Genomic DNA, 15,289 nt, shown 5'->3' with positions numbered 1-15,289 from the left:
GAGTTTTAATTTGGTGGTGTCCCTTACTAGCTTTGTGATCTAGGGGAAGTCACTCAACTGCTTAACTTCTATGAATTGTACCAAAAGTACCCAAAAAGTGCCTATTTTTTGGTTATCTTCTGGGCCCAGTATTAAAAGAATACATTTTGAATATTTCATGGCACAGAATAGGTGCTCGATAAATAGCAATCCCTTCTCCGCTTGCCCATTCAGATGTGCTAAAGGGTATATTGATTTTTCTTAGATCCTTCAAAAACAGGAGATTCGAGGCATACCTATTCTTTAGAAATAGGTTGCCTTCTAGGATGATATCCAGCAAAAAATAATGTAGTTCAATAATTTGTCATCTTTTCAGGAATATGTGTCGCTTTTTATTTAGGAAGATTATAGTATGAAGGAGGCATCTAAGTTGTATTTATTTTTCTGTGTCAATATGACTAGCTATGCTTGAAAGCAAGCCTCTACAAACAGTTATATTTTCAAAATAAGTTGAAATCGTTAATGAATTAGTTTAAAATGATCAGTGCATTGAAACAAGTGCTACCTCATAGCCCCATAATTCCTTTACTTGCTCAGTTCAAGTTCTGAGTAATCTGCCTATGTCAGATACAATACAAAGGTCTGTAATTAAAGAGAACCAAATCTCGGGCTTCCCTGGTGGCTAGTAAAGAATAGTAAATAGTAAAGATAGTAAAGAATCTGCCTACAATGCAGAAGACCTGGGTTCAGTTCCTGGGTCAGGATGATCCCCTGGGGAAGGGAATGACTACTCCCTGTAGTATTCTTGCCTGGAGAATCCCATGGACAGAGGAGCCTGGCAGGCTGCAGCCCATAGGGTCGCAAAGATTCAGAGAAGACTAAGCGACTAACACTTTCACTTTTCACCCACCAGTCTCAGTAGTGAGAGGGCCTTGCTCTCTAGTAAATATACCATCACAATCAAGATAGACAACATTGCCTTTCCTCCCCAAAGTATGCTTGCACTCTTCTGCAGTCATTTCTTTCCCCTACCCCTAAGCACCACTTTCCTGCTTTCTTTCAGTTGTCATAATGCGTTTGACATTCCCTCAATCTGCTGCACCTAGCGGTAATTAACTTTGTAGTTTTGTTAAGTAGCGTTCCACTTTATGGATCTACCACAATGTCCTTATCCTTTTACCAGGTGATAGGCGTAGAGTTGCTTCCATCTGGGGGCTCCTCTGAACAAAGCTGCTATGAACCCTTGTGTACAGACCTTGTGTGGACATGTATTTTCATTTCTTTTGGGTAAATACCTAGAAATGGAATTAGTGGTCCATATCATAATTAGGTATTTAATGGTATAAGAAACTTTCTGAAATCACTGTAATTGTTTAAATTTTTACCACTAGGATGTAACTTGCTGGTTGTTCCACATCTTTGCCAGCACTTATTATTGGTCATTTTAAATTAAGTCATTCTAACGAGTATGTAGATTTTTTTTTTTTATTGTAACTTGCACTTCCATAATGGCTAATGATATTGAGCAGATTTTCACTTGTTAATTAGTCATTCATCTGTGTTTGCTGAAATATTAGAAGTAAAAAATAGAAATAAGAGAATACTGATTGAAGTATTGTAGTACCATTACCAGTTCAGTTCAGTTGCTCAGTCGTGTCCAACTCTGTGCGACCCCATGAATGGCAGCACACCAGGCCTCCCTGTCCATCACCAACTCCCGGAGTTCACTCAAACTCACGTCCGTCGAGTCAGTGATTCCATCCAGCCATCTCATCCTCTGTCTTCCCCTTTTCCTCCTGCCCCCAATCCCTCCCAGCATCGGGGTCTTTTCCAGTGAGTCAACTCTTTGCATGAGGTGGCCAGAGCACTGGAGTTTCAGCTTTAGTATCAGTCCTTCCAAAGAACACCCAGGACTGATTTCCTTCAGAATGGACTGGTTGGATCTCCTTGCAGTCCAGGGGACTCTCAAGAGTCTTCTCCAACACCACAGTTCAAAAGCATCAATTCTTCGGTGCTCAGCTTTCTTCACAGTCCAACTCTCACATCCATACATGACCACAGGAAAAACCATAGCCTTGACTAGACGGACCTTAGTCGGCAAAGTAATGTCTCTGCTTTTGAATATGCTATCTATTATAGGACATAGTAATAACCTTCCCTGCCTGCCTGCTCAGTTGCTTCAGTGGTGTCCAGCTCTTTGCAATCCCATGGACTGCAGCCCACCAGGCTCCTGTCCTAGAATCGAGTCCAGGGGATTCTCCAGGCAAGAATACTGGAGAGGGTTCCATGCCTCCCTCCAGGGGATCTTCCCAACCCAGGAATCAAACCTGTGTCTCTTATGTCTCCTGTATCGGCAGGTGGGTTCTTTACCACTAGCGCCATCTAAAAACCACCAGTTAGACTTGAGCTTAGGGAAAATTCTATAAATGTCAAGCTTCAACCTTAGTTGACTGAAATTTAGAGTTACTGATTGAAGACACACAATGGTTAGCTCCAAATGTGAGAAAAAATTATCAAATATGTGAATATTTATTTGTACTTATATTGTTAGTTGAGTAAGAGGATACTGACCAATCCAGATCCCAGTTTTAAAATCAGAGATATTGTATTCATCAGGGTTCTCCAGAGAAACAGAACCATAGGATACATATATAAGATACAGGATATATGCATACATAAAGAAAGATATTCATTATAAGAAACTGGCTCATATTATTATAGAACCTGGCAAATCCAGAGTCTGTAGAACCAATGTCCCAGTTCAGAAACTGTCAGGCAGGAGTCTCTCTTACTTGGGAAGGATCAGGTATTCAAATAATTAGATATGGCCCCCACACAGTGTGGAGGGCAATTTGCTTTTTTTCAGCCTGCCCACTGCAACGTTGATCTCACCTGAAAACACCCTCATAGACTAATGTTTGACCAAATATTTGGGTACCTGATGGCCTGGTCAGGTTGATAGGTGAAATTAACCATCCCAGATGCGTATGTACTTGTGAAGTTCCAAAGCCTAGCTCCTTCCTTAAAGCCAATCAAGCCAGGGTTCAGGCAGTTACTTTGTTACTGAATGAAACCTTCCTGTGAACCTTGGCCATGTGTGGTTAAAGTCTCACATGTGCAATTTAGTGAGTATTCTGTTTCCATTTTCCAGTAGTGGAAAGAAAATGAGCAGAATAGTGAGCTTTAGAATATGTTCAGCACTGGAGGTTGAGAGCTCTGTTTAAATCCCCTCCTGAGTTTAAAACGCTATGTAAGCCTTTTCTTTCTGTTCAATCTCTTCGTTCCCCTATTCCCTTTTCTACTTAAGAATGGGTTTGTCTAGCATTCTTTGCCTCTGTCGTATACATATTAAGATGTCTGTCAAACATGATCAGAGACTCTTGATGGTTACAATGACTAAGCTTTTTGATGGAAAAATTGAAGCCTGTGAAATCATAGATGTGAATGAGATGTATTTATACATCAGTGGGAAAGGAGTGTATTTCTAAGAGCCCAACACAGTCTGCCCTGTAAAACACAGAGTGGGTCCCATGTCAGCAAAGATGAAGCGCATTTGACTGTGTCTGCAGGAATCAATGAACAGCAGTCTAGTTAGATGGTGCCAACATTACTCTGTGCTTCTGGTTGGTACTCTGCTGAAGTGCTCTTGGTGAAACTAGCTGTGCTCTCGGGATGGAGATCCAATGAAGGCTGGGTTTGATTAAAATAGCATTTGGCAACAGCTTTATGGAGCATTCACTTTGTGAAAGATCTGGGTCATGTTCCAATTGGGGAATTTCCTTCATTTGATTTTTTTCCCCCTTTATGCCAGACACAACCCTGAAGCAAGTCCTCAATTCCCCAACTTCTCTTGGCAGTTTCACAGTGACATTGCTTGGCTCTTGGATGACCTACAATTCTTTAATTTTTACTTAGCTCTCAACAAAGCATCTGGATTTCTTTTATTGTCCCTGAGGGCTGCATTTCTCCTAGAGATGGAGCTGGCAGCTCTGAATGATCGCTTTAATACAGGGGTATGATTGTTGCTTGGTCAGTTGTGACTGAAGCACAGGACCTTAGTGTTACGCTAGCACAGATGGCCACACCTAAATGCTCCCAACAAGGAAATAAATGCCCCAGGACTGGTGAGGTTAGGCAGTTGATGCCAATAGCAGTGAGTGCGAGGTTCCAAATTGCAAGCGCAAACATCCAGTGCCTTTATGCTGGAACTGTTCTTTTCCAGGAAGATAATTGTGTAGAATGCCTGTCAAGAGATGGGAACTTGTGGATCCGTGTTTTCTAAGCTTTAACCTCAGAATCAGGTAGCTTCCCAACTGCCGTCCTTTACACTTACTGAACTTAGCTGCTTCTGTACCTGGAGGATCGCTGACACGTGCATGTAAATGACATGTGCATTGCTCATTGGCAGGAACAGTAGGGTGAACATGGTGGGGTGTTTAGTTTGAATCTGAGAAGTAAGGGGAACCTGTTCCCCACACTTTTTATTCCAGCAGGTAGAAAACTAAAGGCTTTGCCTTCAGAAGTTTAAGTGAATTCGCTTCAGACAGGATTAGTGCCCCGATGGGCAATGATGATGAACCCAGAGAAATGCCGCAGGGGTCTGAAAGAGAAGCTTCGTGGCTGAGCTACCTGATGGCTAATCCGTCCTTGTCAGGATGTGAGATAGGTCAGTTCAACATTGATAGTTCAGAAACAGAAAGAGCAGTTACATGATGCTTTGTTTTCATTTCTGATGGTACCGGCTGATAAGAAAAGTTGGAGTTAACGGTTTGGAAACCTCATCAAGGATAAAGACATCCCATACAATAGCAGGTTCAAATAAACATCCCCAAGCTGCATCTCCAATCTAACCACATTGTCTGTTGAGCTATCTACTTACATGACCTAAAAGAAGCACCTGAAAAGGTGAACCTGTAATCACATCAAACGAAAGGTTGCCTTGGTAAGCATTTTCCCTTGGAACATTCTAAACCTCATTGCTATCCATTACAGTAATTACCTGGGTTCCTTCCCTGTATTTTCTAGGGCACTGAATAAGAAAATGTTCATTCCAGAGTTGGCTGAGTGCATCTGAAACAACTCTTCGTTTTTGCTGGTGGTTTACCGAATGTCTGCTTTGTATATGGGATTATAACAGATGGATGTCCCTTTATTAAAACAAAATCCACACATCCTCCCTTTGGGCAAAGAGTCAAGACTCACAAAGGACTCATTCTTCAACTTTTGTTGGATAAGTTCGTGTTTCAGGGCCCACTGCACTACACAACTGCCTGATCGTAGTATCGTAAAATTGTAGCATCACAAAAAAATAAAACTGGCGTCAGCAAGATAACATACTAGCACCGTGCATGAAGTGGTCATATAGTTTCCTGCTGCTTGCTAATTCTCCCAAGGAGTTTTAATATTAAAAACCCATTCCCGCTCCATTTATAGTATATAGTAGGTATCCCTTTTTACATAAAGATCTCTCCTAGAAATACCCAATAACTGCCTCTCTGCATAACAAACTATTGATTAATTCAGAGTTGCCTTTACGTATACTGCATAGAAGATGCAGATATAATATTGCACACCCGCAGGAGTAATAAGAATGTAGATTTGGACACATATGGTATCATTAGCAGCTTAGCCACAGCCTTCCCCCCATGCCCCAGTAAAATCTCTCCCACGATGAGACCCAGTAAGAAGACCAGTGAATAACATTCTTTAATGAGAGACTGAAGTGGCTCATAACTGAAGGTTCCCATGTGCTTAATTAAAAAAGAAAATAGAGATAGCTTAATACTCACGTGTCTTAGTGAAGGCATTTTTGAAAAATTCTACAAGGCTAAAACTGTTCCATTTGCGCCTCATGATAAGAGGCCCTGAGCTCAAGTACCACATCCTAAGTGGAACTGAGCATAAAAAAGGCAAAAGAATGAACCGTATACAACAAATCACTGTAAAATGTCTCTCCTTTGTTATCCACCCCCTGTGGATTTTCTCCATTTATGCCCTGTTAACAAGATAATAAAGACATCTGATTGTCTTTTTGAGCATAATCCACCTTCCAAATAAGGATTGATCTTCATCTGTTGGCCAGTGATTGATATGTATTTAGTAAACTATTAAAAAAAAAAAAAACCTGGCCTCAGGCGTAGAAAAAGAACTTATGATTACCAATGGTGGAAGTGGAAGAGGGATGAATTAGGAGTTTGAGATTAACATATGCACACTACTGTATACAAAATAGATAAGTAACATGACCTACTGTATAGCACAGAGAAATACAGTCAATGATTTGTAATTACCTATAAGGGAAAGAACCTGAAGAATATGTATATATATGTATAGATAGGTAGATTCAATCACTGTACTGTATTCCTGAAACTAACAAAACATTGTAAATCAACTATACTTCAATTGAAAAAAAAACATTGGCCTTTCTTACCAGCCCGTTCTAAAACAAGTACTTACGATGCATTTTGTATGCAGGAAATGTTCATTCTGTCATCACCTTAACTTTATTCCTTCATAAACCTGTGCCACACATAGAGTCATAACAAAGCAACCTACTTAAGAACTTTCTCAGCTAATACAAATCAGCACAATTGGTCCGTTTCTTTCTTCTACTTTTTCCTATTCCTATCAACTACCCCCCCCCCCACAAACATATTTTAATATGAATTTCTACACTGTGCTTACGTTCTTTGAATGCGTTTGGACAGGAAGTACTTTGTCATGCAACAGAAACATGTCTAGAAGATTATTTGACATGTCTTGTTAACTTTGTTCATTTTATGGAAGGAATTGAAATAAAACACTTCCACTGTAAATAGGAAGGACTTTTAAATTAAATTTGGGCAGCTGGAGAGCAGGATACATTACCTCCAAGATTGCATTACTCAGAGAGGGTATACACATCACCCAGAAAACTCAATAGACAAATGAGAAGGGATCCCCATGACAGTCTGTGAAATGGAGGCAGAAAACCCAATAGAAAGCTTAAAGACATTTCTTCAGGAAGTGAAATTTTAGCCACAGTCGGTGGGAATACAAATTCATGACAAAGAAAAAAGAAATATTTGGTAGATGGCATCCCCAGGAAGCTCAGAGAAGGCACTGGCTCTGAACTGAGGATGTGAGACGGTCCAGAGGTTGAGTTGCCATGAGGGCTGGCCTGGGTGGGCCTGGGTTGAGCTGGCATTGAGAGCAAAGACTGCAGGGACTTCAGTGTCCTCTGTGGTTCTGAGTTGAGATGTTCTCTTTCTAAAATGTGAAAAATGAACATGAACCTAGAATTGAAAGAAGTGAGGGAGCTGAGCCTACAGGATTTGAACATTCATCCTGTAGATAACAATCAGGTCCAAGAACCTGGGCTCTGGGGTCAGACTGCTTAAGTTTGAATTTTGGTTGCTAGGCTGTGAGAAAATTTCTTCATTTCTCTAAGCCTAAATATACTCATCTAGAAAATAAAAGTTATATTAATGCCTGTTGGGACTTCCCTGGCAGTCCATTGGTTGGCACTCTGAGTTTCCAATGCAGGGGGCACAGGTTTGATCCTTGGTAAGAGAACTAAGATCCCACATGCCCCATGGTTCAGCCAAATAAATAAATAATAAAACCTTCCTTTAAGAATAAAAAGTATTAGTGCTTATTACAAAGAGTTCTTTTGAGGAGGAAATGACTTAATCCATGCAAAGTATTGGATATCTACAGTAAGTGCTCCGTTTGTGTAAACAGTGTGTGTGTGTTCACATTATTCTAGTAATGGGGTTCTTCCTGTTGCAGAAAAAGAGTATGTTTTCCATTTTCTCCATGACACTGTAGATATTTTGTTAAATTCTCTCCTAATACGTCTGACTAATATTTCTTTGTAGCAACTAGTTCTGAGTGGCAATTTGAGACGTACTGTAGGGAAACAGCTTACAAGAACCCTAACAACGTGGCATCAAACCAAAGGGTCAGCATCCTTTCCGAGAAACATCTCATGAGCATTGGGTTGGCCAAAAGATTGGTGGAACCTTTTGGCCAACCCAATAGCTGAATGAACAGCTCTTGATTTTCCAGTCTTCCTTTGCAGGTGGGGTTTAGTTCTAAGGAGGAGACAGACCAGGCAATCTATGAGGTCCTGAGTCCTAAATTCTGTGATTCTAATTCAAAATAACTCAAGGGGAATGCCCAGGAGAAAGGCCTCGATGATCCCCAAGTGAGAAATCATTCCACATTATACTGACAGTTTCCCTCGTGTTATGAAATAGATGTGTCTTAACAACTGTGTTAGAAAATAAGTTTTTATAAAGCAGATTCTAAGTTGCCAACATACGCTTAAAATTCCTTCCTCATTGGGGGAAATAAATCCACCATACACACTATTGGACTTTACAGCAGTCTACGGATTCCAGGGTTAGCCTCCTGCTGCCAGCCATTCTGGATCAGTGATATTTGTTACCAGTCAGCATTCCCCTTGTTCCGTATCCCCCCATCCCCAGATTAGCAGTTTTGCCCTGTTTTTTGTTTTTTTTTTTTTTTTAATATCAAGTAGAGGGACTTCCCTGGCAGTCCAGTGGTTAAAAATTGGCCTTCTAGTGCAGGGGGTACCACGGGTTCCATCTCTGTCGGGAAGTTAAGATCCCACAAGCCTCGTGGCCAAAAAAAAACAAAACATAAAACAGATTTGCAATATTATAGCAAATTCAATAAAGACTTTAACAATGGTCAAGATAAAAAGGAACCTTTTAAAAAGTTCATTAAAAATATACAGATCATATTTTTCAGTAACTAATGCTATCCAGAGTCCCTTATGATCAGGAAGTTTCCAAAATTTAGGCTTCTGTCCTATCAAACAAACACTCTCCACTTTCATTAGTTATGTGTATTCCAGACCCTACCTCTCTCTGCAGTATATTTATTTAATCAGGGCTCAACAAAACCCTAGCCAAGAAATATTAGTCTGGACTAGAGAAAGATTTAATATCTGCGATCATAGAGTGGACCAACCATAAAAGAAATGGCAAGAACCCAATCAGGGAAGTGATTTAAAACAGAGTAATCTACTCTTGTAGAGAATTCAGTGCCCTCTGGGGTGTGCTGAGCAAAGTGAATTAATATAGACAGAGGAAACGTCTTTGTTTTGATCCTAACTTTCCTCCTTAAAGTGACAAATTAAATCCATATGTGTCTTCAAGAGCATTGAGACGTGTGATCCAGAAAATGACGGTGGCCTGAACATCACCAGGATGCTTTATCATTAACCCTGGCCTTTCCTTCATCCTGAGAAGAGCCCTGGGCCTACCCCCTAACCCCTATCTCTAACCCTAGTGTGCAGGGTTAGCATGCAGTGGAATAGAAAATTACCATGATCATTTAGAAAGGGCCAAATGATCATGGGGGTAGCAAAAAGGGCTCTGCACTGGGAGTCAGGAGTGCTAGGTCTTGCTTGTTAGGTAGCTTGTGGCTTTGACAGATCTCTCTCCATCCCCTGACTTGTGTCCATAACTATCAAACCGATGTGGGGCAGGGGGTGGGGGTGGATTTTGAGCTAGGTGATCTCTAAGATTGATTTCAATATGAAAACTTGATTCTAATTTTCCACCTTAAATGTAGCTTTCCTGTACATGTGTGTGTATCTATATGTAAATGAATTTCACCTTGTATACATGTGTATGTATTTTATACATCTGTATGTATAAGATGATAAATACCACTGGTGGGTCAGTGCTGTCAGATATTTGCTTTTTACCGGTCTTGAGGAGATGGTCTAGTTCAATCGCACCTAAGATTAGCCATTTGGATGATGAATATGCAGGGTGATGAGGGGACATCTTTTAGATCTGAAGCCAAGGTAACCCCTTTCCTATCCACAGCAAAGGGGATAGCCAACTGACAGCCTCTTCTAGGAACAGAGTCATCAAAGCAGGTCCCTAGCATCTACTCCATTCTCTTCAGTGAGAAGCTACAATGTCCTAGGAAATGCTGCAGAAATTGGGAAATTTGGAGACCCTGACTTTGTAACGCTTGTAATTCAAAGTCCATACAAGGCTCAGTAGCACTCATCCATTCAATAAATATTTATTGAGTACCTGCCATATTCCCTGGTGGTTCAGATGGTAAAGAATCTGCCTGTAATGCATGAGACCTGAGTTCAAGCCCTGTGTGAGGAAAATCCCCAGGAGGAGGGAATGGCAACCCACTCCAGTGCTCTTGCCTGGAGAATCCCATGGACAGAGGAGCCTAGTGGGCTACAGTCCATGGGGTCGCAAGGGGTCAGACACAACTGAGCAAATAACACTTTCACTTTCACCATATTCCGTTTACTGGTCCAGGCACTGGGATGGAAATTGATGGAAAATACAGACTCTAGGTGCAAGTAACTTAGAGTGTGGGCTTCCCAGGTGACTCAGTGGTAGAGATTCCACCTACCAACGCAGGAGACACAGGATGTGAGTTCAATCCCTGGGTTGGGAAGATCCCTTGGGGTAGGAAATGGCAACCCTCTCCAATATTCTTCCATGGAAAATCCCATGGACAGAGGAGCCTGTTGGGCTACAGTCCATAGGGTTGCAAAGAGTCAGACACAACTGAGCATGCATGCAACTTAGAGTGTCATGGCAGGAACGCGTATGGCTGGCGGAAGGATGAGGAAGCTTGAAAGTGAAAGTGACGGTCTCTCAGTCACGTCCAGCTCTTTGGGACCCATGGACTGTACAGTCCATCGAATTCTCTAGGCCAGAATACTGGAGTGGGTAGCCTTTCCCTTCTCCAGGGGATCTTCCCAACCCAGGGATCGAACCCAGGTCTCCCGCATTGCAGGCAGAGTCTTTACCAGCTGAGCCACAAGGAAAGCTCTGAAAGAGCTTAGAATAAATCACTAGTCAAAGATTCTCAATTTACAATTTCTTTTCCAGCTTTTTTTTTTTTTTCCTAAGAGAGGACTGATGGCCTACGTATATCAGTTGCTAAGTATTTCTTTAGCAATTAGTGAATAGTCATCATAATAAACACCCTCCCGAATCTTACCACCACCCCTAGTCCATTGCCTACACTGACCTCCCTGTGACCCAGCAACTAAAGGGACCAACCCAGACACAACATGACCCTATGTCAGGGTTGGTGCGTGTTCTGATAGGATGCTTTCAAATGATTTTTAAAATAATTTGAATATTATTCTTGCCTTACGGAAAATGGTCACCATGAGATTAATCAATAATTTATTTCCTTAAACTTGAGTTACATACTCTGAACGTTTTTGTTTAGTTTTCAGTGAATGCGTGTGTGTGTGTGTGTACACATGCATATTTTTCTGTTGGGGATGGAAGCGAGGGAATCAAAGCAAAACAATTTATAGGATGAAAAAAGGATTTTAATATGCAGCTTCCCTTGGAGCAGAGTTCAGAACATCGCACTTTATCACTTTGAGGCCAACTGCTGATAAGAAGGTGTAGACACGTGCTTAAACATCTTTGCAGTGACCCCAAAGCATGTTGTACTCTGTATAGCCAGCACAAAAACACATTAACTCACACAGAATCAGTGGGAATGGATATGACTTTATAACAGAGGTGGTAGGAAATTTAGAAACTGAAATGATTTAGTTCAAAAATGAAATATGCAAATACTCCCTGGAAGTACGGTCATTATGGATACTTATTTGTCTGAGTTTAGGAAATACAAAAGACATTCCTTAAAGAGATGTCAAATTTGAAAAAAGAAAGAGGGAGGAAGACAGTCACTCATCCATATGAATCTTGTGCTTCAGCTGAGGGGCGATTCTGGAAGGTCTTTGTCATCAGAAGTCACATCCATGAACTGTTTCTTACTCAACTGACTTCCCCAAATTAATATGATGAGATCTTGAACAGTTCTTTGGTGGAAAATATCAATAGAACTGAGGTTCATTCATTCATGTACATCTCAAATCATACAGGGTTTTATTCAGGCAAAGGTTTTTGCCGTTCCAGTCCTGGACTTTCTCTAATTACCCAGCTATCTCTGAGGAAGCCAGCAATTCCTCTAACAAGACATAACCACCTGGGACACCCTGTGAGGATTCTCTCAAAACCTCTTATTCTCTATACTTGTCCTACCTGGCTGGATGTGCTCAGAATGCACTTTTTAAATATTTATTTTATATTGGAGTAGATTTGGTTAACAATGTCATATTAGTTTCAGGTGTACAGCAAAGTGATCTGGTTTTCTATACCCATGTATCTTTTCTTTTCCAGATTCTTTTCCCATAGGGAGGGATAAATTGAGAGGTTGGGATTGACATATCCACACTGCTATTTGTAAGATAGATAACCCAAAGGACCTACTGTATAGCACAGGGAACTCTGCTCAAGAGTTCATTTTAAAAGGGGCAGCAGATCTTATGATGGTCTGTACAGGCTGGAGAGTGGGGAGAAGAAGCAAGAATTGAACTAACTGAAGTAACACATGGGGTAAATACGGTCCCCAAAGAGTTCTTTCTGAGCAGGACCTTAAAAAAGAGAAAAACACGGTGCGGAAATTAAGAAGTGAAAAGAGCAAAAAAGAGACGTGCTGTGTTTTATACTCTTGTAATTTTGCTGTGTTTCCCAGCACAGGAAGAGTTTCAGGGTGTTTACAAGAACTGGTGATGTGTTCCTACGTGTCCTAGAGCCTTAGTGAACTTCCAGCATGCACAGGAGAATAGAATCTCTGCTTGTCATCTTCAGGGTCTGCCTGACACCCTCAATCGTGGTGATATTGCCAATGCAGAGCAGACCTCTTGTTTATCCAATTATCTGCCGGTGCTAATAACAAAGCAGGTCCACCAGATCCTGGGATTTCCTGCAACTTCAGAGAGCATTCATAAAGCATAACACTGCTTCTTAATTAATGTCTTTGAGGGAGACAGAAAGCATGTGGAAATGAAGCACAGTGATAATAACTTCTTTTCTTCCAATCAGTAAATAATCAAGCAAATAGCATGTTAAAAATTTTTCCAGAATTCAAATATGAATATATTCAAACACAGAAGAGTCTGTATCACCTAGATTCTACAATTAGCATTTGCTGTATTGCTTTGGGCTTCCCAGATGGCGCTAGGGGTAAAGAACCTGCCTAACAATGCAGGAAACACAAGAGACTTGGGTTCAAACCCCGGGTCGGGAAGATCCCCTGGAGGAGGGCATGGCAACCCACTCCAGTGTTCTTGCTTAGAGAATCCCATGGAGAGAGGAGCCTGGCAGGCTACAGTCCATGGGGTGGCAAAGAGTCGAACACGACTGAGGTGACTTAGCACGCATACATGCATATTGCTTTATCATATACCTGTCCCTCTACCAACCCATCTTATTTTTGATACATTTCAAAATAGATTGTAGACATCGGTACACTTCACTCTTAAAAACTTCTGCAAGCATACAGTTGATTAGAGTTCAATATTTGTTTCAGATTCTTTTTAACTTTTTATTTTACACTGGAGTATAGCTGATTAACAATGCTGTGATAGTTTCAGGTGGACGGCAAAGGAACTCAGCCATATATATACTTGGATTTGTTCTCTCACAAACTATTTTCCCAACCAGGCTGCCACGAAACATTGAGCAGAGTTCCCATGCTATACAGTAGGGCCTTATTGGTTATCCGTTTTAAATATAACGGTGTGTACATGGCCACCCCTAACTATCCCTCCCCTCCACCTATCCCCCCTGGAAACCAGAAGTTTGTTCTCTAGGTCTGTGAGTCTGTTTCTGTTTTGTAAATAAGTTCATTTGTATCATTTTTTGTAGATTCTGCATAGAAGCAATATCACATGATATTTGTCTTTCTCTGACTTACTTTACTTGGTATGATAATCTCTAGGCCCATCCCTGCTGCTGCAAATGGCATTATTTCATTCATTTAAATATGATTTTCCTGATCAGAACCCATAACTAATGGTGATGACAAAAGTATAAAATCAAATGAACACTTACGAAGTACTATATTTTGAAAAACCTGTGCTTTGTATATTAGTGACATTAAGTAAGATAAACTGTCTAGAAAAGGGAGAGATGCCTTTGAACAGAGTAGTAATCACCAAAGATTTCCTGAAGAAAGCAGGAACTGGTCTATGCATTGGAGAGAGGACACGTTTCTGTAGGAGGCTTGGAGGGAGGAGGGCGTCCAGAGGAAACAGCTTGGACAGAAGCTCTGAGAGTTCATGGATTGATCAGACAAGAACATGGATTTTTTTTGAGGTGCAGTGGAAAGTGAGTCATATTTGGTGGGGTGGGACCAGTTAATAGAAAACCGTAAAGGCAGGCAGATAAATTGGCCACAATTCGGAGGCAATGTAGAGTCATGGTAGATTCTTGCTTAATGATGCTAGAAAACTATTCCAGCAAATGAACTAGCCAGAGAGAATGGGCAGAGAAGACTGACTCTTCCACAGACTTTAGAATTGGCTCTAAATAATTTGTGATTACAAAGATTGGAGGGTCAATTAAAATAAAATTGAATTCAAGACATATGTTGGTGAGGGGGGTGGTGAAAAAGGCTCCAAAGCCTTCATCGATCCACATGGTCCATGAAGAAGGAAATAATAAAAGTGGTCTTTGAAGATGAAAACACGGGGCACGTCTGGTTTAGTGGAAAGAATGGTGATCATGAGCTCTAATGACATGTGTAACTGTTGGCCTGAGGAGAGAGCTATGCAGGGTCTCTCCTGGTGGGTATTTGGTCCACACAGAGTGGCTTTGATGGCTGAATCTCAAGAAATGTGTATGGTATACAAACCCCATGGGAGCCGATTTCAAATAATCACAAGGCACAGGTTTTGAGGGCAGCCCCTTGCCCGGCCTGTGGGTTCAGAGTGAACACTCCATCCGCATCTGTCATCTTGCGACATCTCCATAGCGTAGTGGTCCGAAACCCACTCTACACACATGGCGTCTCTCCTCAGTCTTGCTTGCTCGGATCTGCAGGATGTGGGCTGCCATCGCTGGCCATGTTTGTTCCCTGGCAGAGAAAGGATAAGGCTGGGTGTGGGTGGATAGGTTGGTGGGAAGGTAGGAATGCAACCATAAATAGCTTGTAAGAACAATGGATACCATGGAAATGCTTTCGGAGCATCCTGTATAACAAAGGAAGCCAAAAATTAAAGGTGGGAAAGAAATGAATCACCACCAAAAATAAAGAGGTAGATTGTTCTCTCTCCCTCTCTCTGCCTCTGTGTCTCTTTCTCCCCTTCCCTTCCTTTCTCTTATGTATAAATACACATATACACCTCTACACACACATACTCTCAACACACATGTAGTGAGACACAAAGCAATATTTGCAATACAGCACTGAGACAAAAGCAGACTGCAGAACAGTATATAAA

The 15,289-nt window shown here is 41.2% G+C and overlaps 1 protein-coding gene across 1 annotated transcript in view; it reads left to right on the top strand.

The window, feature by feature from the left end:
* The window catches only part of UNC5D (unc-5 netrin receptor D), a 631,871-nt gene that overhangs the window by 515,725 nt on the left and 100,857 nt on the right, over positions 1-15,289 (top strand). The window lies entirely within an intron of this gene.

The sequence above is a fragment of the Capra hircus genome, chromosome 27 (assembly GCF_001704415.2).
Source record: "Capra hircus breed San Clemente chromosome 27, ASM170441v1, whole genome shotgun sequence".
Lineage (NCBI taxonomy): Eukaryota > Metazoa > Chordata > Mammalia > Artiodactyla > Bovidae > Capra > Capra hircus.
This window is presented reverse-complemented; position numbering and strand designations above follow the sequence as displayed.